General features: G+C 36.3%; 1 pseudogene; it reads right to left on the bottom strand.

The window, feature by feature from the left end:
- Positions 1 to 4,492: 4,492 nt before the first annotated feature.
- Positions 4,493 to 5,125, bottom strand: LOC102773431 (annotated as a pseudogene).
- Between the last annotated feature and the right edge of the window lie 1,476 nt (positions 5,126 to 6,601).

Below are 6,601 nucleotides of genomic sequence, written 5' to 3' on the forward strand. Positions count from 1 at the left end.
GTGTGTGTGTGAAGACTAAAGTCAGCTCAGACAGTATATACACTTACGGGGGTGCTACGAAGTCAGGGGACAGTGGGAGAATGCTCCTTAGTGCCAGGTCTTTGAAGAGGAACTTAACATTTCAGGTGGGGGGCAGTTTGTAGACAGGAGAGGACCAGGTCTACATTAATGCCACTGATGTTTGTACTGACGAAGGGAACAGATAACATCTGGTTCAGTTCAGCACCGTTTACAGAGATGGCATCGAGTCTGTAGATCACTTTGGCTAGTCACCTTAACAATAGTATGTCTTCAGATCCAGAACGAGGGGCAGCATTCCATTCATGTGGGTCTTTAATTTCTTTCAGCAATGTTTTGTAGTTTTCAGTGTGCTGTGTGCTTGCTTAAACTTATTCCTAAGTATTTTGTGGTTTAGAATGCATTTTCTTTTAATTTTTTTTGGCTGGTTGATTGCTGGTATATAGAAATACAATTGATTCCTGTACCCCCTAACTTTGCTAAATTGATTAGCTATTTTTATGTGCCGCTGGGGACTGTATTCTTTGGAGTTTTCTATATATAAGATCATGGCATCTGAAAGTACACATAGCTTTACTTTTTTTGTTGTTGCTGTTCACTATTACAGATACCCAACATTTCCCCCCACTTTGTCCACCTCCACCTAGTCCCCCAGCCCCCACCCCATTACCGTGGCCTTCATTACACTGTGTCTGTGTCCATAGGCCATGCGTGTATGTTCTTTGGCTAATCTCTTCAACTTCCTTTATCCAGTCGCCCCCACCAACCTCCCCTCTGAGATCTGTCAGTCTGTTCCATGTGTCCATGCCTCTGATTCTATTTTGTTCATCAGTTTATTTTGTTATTAGATTCTGCATGTAAGTGAGATCATATGGTATTTGTCTTCCTCTGACTGGCTTATTTTGCTTAGCATAATAATCTCTGGGTCCAATCATGCTGTCACAAAGGGTAAGAGTTACTTTTTTTTTTTTTTTTTTTTTTACAGCCGAGTAGTATTCCACTGTGTAAATGACCACAGCTTTTATATCCACTCATCTACTGATGGGTACTTGGACTGCTTCCAGATCTTGGCTATTGTAAATGATACTGCTATGAGCATAGGGGTGAATATATTCTTTCTGATTGGTGTCGTATAAGGGTGAATATATTCTTTCTGATTGGTGTTTCAGGATTTTTACGATATAGTCCAGGAAGTGGGATTGCTGGATAAAAAGGCAGTTCCTACAAAAGAATGAAACTAGAAATCAACCACAATAAAAATCTCAAAGACATTCAAACACTTGGAGGCTAAATAGCATGTTAGTAAACAATAAATGGGTTACCAATGAGATCAAGGAAGTAATAAAAAAACTTCCTGGAAACAAATGAAAATAAACACACAACAAGCCAAAATCTCTAGGACCCAATGAAAGCAGTCCTGAGAGGGAAGTTCAAGAAGCAAGAAAAATCTCAAGTAAACAATCTGACCCTATACCTAAAAGAACTAGAAAAAGAGCAATAGGAAAAGCCCAGAGTAAGTAGAAGGAAGGAAATAATAAAGCTCAGAACAGAAATAAATGACATAGAAATTTAAAAAAAAATACAAAAATCAATGAAACCAAGAGCTAGTTCTTTGAAAAAATAAACAAGGTTGATGAACCTTTAACTAGACTCATTAAGAAGCAAAGAGAGAGGACCCAAATAAACAAAATCAGAAATGAAAGAGAAGTATGATTGACATCACAGAAATATAAAGGATTGTAAGAAAATATTAAAACAACTATGTGCCAACAAATTGGAAAACATGGGTGAAACTGACAAATTCCTAGAAACATACAACCTTCCAAAACTGAATCAAAATCTGAATAGATTGATAACAACTAATGACATGGAAGCACTAATAAAAAAAAACTCCCAGCAAGCAAAAGTCCTGGATTGGATGTCTTCACAGGTGAGTTTAACGAAACATTCAAAGAAAAACTAACACCTATTCCAAAAAATTCAAGACGAGGGAAGACTTCAAACTCTTTTTATGAGGTCAACATTTTCCTATTTCTAAAACCAGGTAAAGACACTACAAAGAAAGAATATTACAAGCCAATATCCCTAATGTACATAGATGCTAAAACCCTCAACAAAATATTAGCAAAATCAGTCCAGCAAAACATTTAAAAGAGCATATACCATGATCAAGTGGGATTTATTCTGGGTTGCAAAGTTGGTACAATATTTGCAAATCAGTAAATGTGATGATATATAACTTAAACAAAATCAATGATAAAAATCACACGATATATCAATAGACGCAGAAAAAGCACTCGATAAAAAGCCAGCACCCCCATTTATGATAAAAACTCTTAGCAAAGTGGGAATAGAGGGATCATACCTCAACATAAAAAAAGACTATATATGAAAAACCTACGCCAACATCAGATTCAATGAGCAAAAACTAAAAGTGTTTCCCTTAAGATCAGGAATGTGACAGGGATGTCCTCCTTCACCACGCTTATTCAACATAGTACTGGAAGTTCTAGCCATAGTGATCAGACAATAAAAAGAAATAAAAGGCAAGCTAATTGGAAAGGAGGAAGTAAAACTCATTATTTGCAGATGACATGTTATTGTCCATAGAAAACCCTAAAGACTTCCACCAAAGAACTACTAGATCTAATGAATTCTGCAAAATAGCAGGATACACAATCAATATCCAAAAACTAGTAGCATTTTTATACACCAATAATGATCAGAAAAGGTAACTAAGGAAACAATCCCATTTACTATTGCAACAATAACAAAAAAATAAGGTACCTTGGAATAAATTTAACTAAAGAGGTAAAAGACCTGTACTTGAAAAACTATAGGACATTGAAGAAAGAAACTGAGTAAGATACAAATAAGTGGAAGCATATACTGTGTTCATGGATTGGAAGAATTAACATAATTAAAATGACCATACTACCCAAAGCAATCTATAGATTCGAAACAATTCTTATTAAAATACCAATGGCTTATTTCACAGATCTGGAATAAGTATTCCAAAAATTTATATAAAACCCCCAAAGACCCTGAATAGCCTCAGCAATCTTGAGAAAGAAGAACAAAGTTGGAGGGAATCATAATACCAAACCACATCTTTAGGGTTAATATTTGACAAAGGAGATAAGAGCATAGAATGGAATAAAGACAGTCTAGTAAATGGTGGGAAAATTGGACAGGTCCATGCAAAAAAAATGAAACTAGACCACCAATTGCACCACACATAAGAATATACTCAAAATGGATAAAGGACTTAAATTTAAGTTGTGAAACCATAAAAACCCTAGAAGAAAACAGGCAGTAAAATCTCAGGCATCTATTGTAATATTTTTGCTGGTATATTTCCTAGGGCAAGGAAAACAAAGGCAAAATAAACAAATGGGACTACATTAAACTAAAAAGCTTCTGCACAGCAAAGCAAACAAACAAACCATCAACAAAATGAAAAGAGAACCCACTGTATGGGAGAACATATTCATCAATGATATATCTGATAAGGGGTTAATATTCAGAAATTTTAAAGGATTTATTAAAGTCAACACCAAAAAACCCCCCACACCAAATAATCAAATTAAAAAACGGTCAAAGGACCTGAATAAACACTTCTCCAAAGAGAACATATTGATGGCCAGTATACATGAAAAAAAAATGTTCAATGGCACTAATCATTAGAGAGATGCAAATTAAAACCACAATGAAATATCATCACACACCTCCCCGAATGGCTACCATTAATAAATCAACAAACAACAGGTGTTCTTTTGCTTTATATAAAATTTAAATGTAATTCCCATGTAGCAATAAAGTCCACATCTTTGGATAATCTACTACTTGTATTATGAGTGCCAAGAAGCCATTTTCACTGCTTAAAATAGTGAGCCATATTATGTCTTAAAAGTGCATATGTGGCTCTGGCTGGTTGGCTCAGTTATTTGTAGTGTTCCCCTGTGCACCAAAAGGCTTCAAGTTAGATTCCCAGTCAGGGCACATGCCTAGGTTGCAGCTTTGATCCCAGTCAGGGCGCGGTCCGGGCACATACAGGAGGCAACTGATTGATGTTGCTCTCTCCCATTGGGTTTCTTTCTCTCTTTCTTTCTCTCTGACATCAATAAAAACATATCCTCAGGTGAAGATAAAAAAACAAAAAACCCATGCATTTTTGAAATGTTGGCTTTGATACAAACCTCATCATTTAAAATTTAAATTTTTAAAAATTTATTTTTACTGTTGAGAGTATTATAGATGGCCTCCATTTCCACTGCCTGGGCCCCCTACAACCGGTTCCTGTCCCATAAAATTTAAATAAAGTAGGTTACCATTTTTAATACCAACTAAATATGGTGGCCCAATATAAAAAGTTGGATCAATGCTAGAAATAAAGATTCACAGTTTATCTCCTCAGACTTGTCATTAACATCTCACATTATGGTCTCGGTTTTGTTTGTATGCCTCAGATGAATTCAAATTTAAACATAATTCCACTGCAGCATAATGTTAATTAGGCAGTTTTCCCAAATTTGAGAACATCAATGCTAATCTAGTTGTGATGCAATACATACTTCAGGATTGTGGAGAATAGCTTCAGAGAAGCATTTTTGTTCCTGTAATAATTCAATTAAGGAACAGTTTCAGAAATTGTTGGAAGGTGGGTTATTCTGTAGTAACCACGTTTCAATTGCCATGCCCAGAAACAATCCATTTCAACGTTTGAACAGTTGGTTTAGAACACTTGTTGGATGAATATTCAGTTAAACACTTGGGTGTGAGCTCTTGCCAGGTCAAACATCTACCACTTATCTTGGAATGTTTCTGAGGACATTCCACACCTTCTGTTAACTCTACACACCTCTGAGCTTGGATCACCAATGCAATGATAGACAATGCCAACAGAGAAGGCTTAGCTTAAAAAAAAAAAAGATCCTGCAGTGGCATGCCTTAAACTGAGCTTCTAATCTTTCAAAATTAAGGCTATTCCTTTTTTTTCACATTGTAAGTTCTCTTGAATGAGTGAATAGACATGCAGAAATTGGAAGGCAGAAGTAGGTTTGCCTTTCCAACACACCTTCTGAAACACCACCTTTTCCATTCTCATCAGACATTTGATAATTTTAGAATAGTAGTTGAAGATATTAACAGAGATGGTCTAAACAGAAGCTGGCATTTATGAGAACTCATTGAATGTTATTTTTTATTTGACTTAAAATTCTTTTAGAAAACAAATTAAATCAGGAATATTTCAAGACAGCTACTTCTTTAGGCAAGCAAATGAATAACCATGCCTCTATCAGTGAGGAGTTAGTCAGAATATATTTGCAATGGCTAAATGCAATTATGACAAAGGACAGTGTGCCTCTCAAGTAAATGGTTGTTTTTGTTGTCCAGGATCTACCCTTTATCACTTGCTGGCTCTCATTGGGGAATCATTTACAATGACTCAAACTGTGAGTCAGGAAGTAAGAGTCTCCCTGGTGTCACACTAAAAAGACTTGTGAGACTCATAAGCTACAGAGGCTTGATGAACATATAATCTATGGGATTGAAATAGCACTTTAAAATGGGTATATTTTTCTTGCAGATGTCCTTGTGAGACTGTTCTCTTGCCTCCTAGAATGGGCTTTATTTTGACATGGAACCCATACTAAATGGCTCAATACCCAGTGTGGGGTTGTGCAAGAGGCAGCTGATCAATTATTCTCTCTCATCTTTGATGTTTCTATCTCTCTTTTTCTCTCTCTCCCTTCCTCGCTGAAATCAATAAAAATATATTTTAAAAAACACTTAAAAAAAGAAGTGGTAAATATATGTAATGGATTATTACTCAGCTATAAAAAGGAATGAAATCTTGCCAATTATTACAATGTGGATTGACCTAGAAAAATACATTAGACAGAATAGATAAAAACCATATGATTTCATTTATATATGGAATATGAAAGCAAAATAAGTGAACAAACAAAACAGAAACAAACTCATAGATACAGAGAACAAATTGATGGTCACTAGATAGGAGGAGTTTGGGGAGATGGCTGAAAAGGTGAAAGTACAAATTGTCAGTTATAAGAATAGTCATGGGGATGTAAAGTACAGCATAGGGAATATAGTCAGTAATCTCTATATATAAAAGCCTAATATGCTAAGTGTCCTACTGATCTGTCAACTGTTTAGTTGACTGCTCAACCAGTCGCTGTGATGTGCACTGATCACCAGGGGGCAGATGCTCCGACCAGTAGGTTAGGTTGCTGCTGGGGTCTCACCTATCAGGACTGGACGAGATGGGCCGGAGATGCCCTGGAGCCCTCCCGCAGTCCCTACCTGGCCTCTAAAATATTTCTTCTAATTAATTTCCTTTCAATGTGCACAAATTCATGCACCGGGACTCTAGTATTGTAATAAATATGTGTAGTGTCAGATAAGCATAAGACTTATTGGGATGGTCACTTTATAAGGTATATAAATGTCTAATCTCTATGTTGTACCTGAAATTAATATTAGGCGGCAGTCGGACATCCTTAGTGCTGCTGAGGAGGTGGGAGAGCCTCCCACCACCACCGCTCTACTGGCAGCCATC

This window comes from Myotis davidii, unplaced genomic scaffold (assembly GCF_000327345.1).
Source record: "Myotis davidii unplaced genomic scaffold, ASM32734v1 scaffold96, whole genome shotgun sequence".
NCBI lineage: Eukaryota > Metazoa > Chordata > Mammalia > Chiroptera > Vespertilionidae > Myotis > Myotis davidii.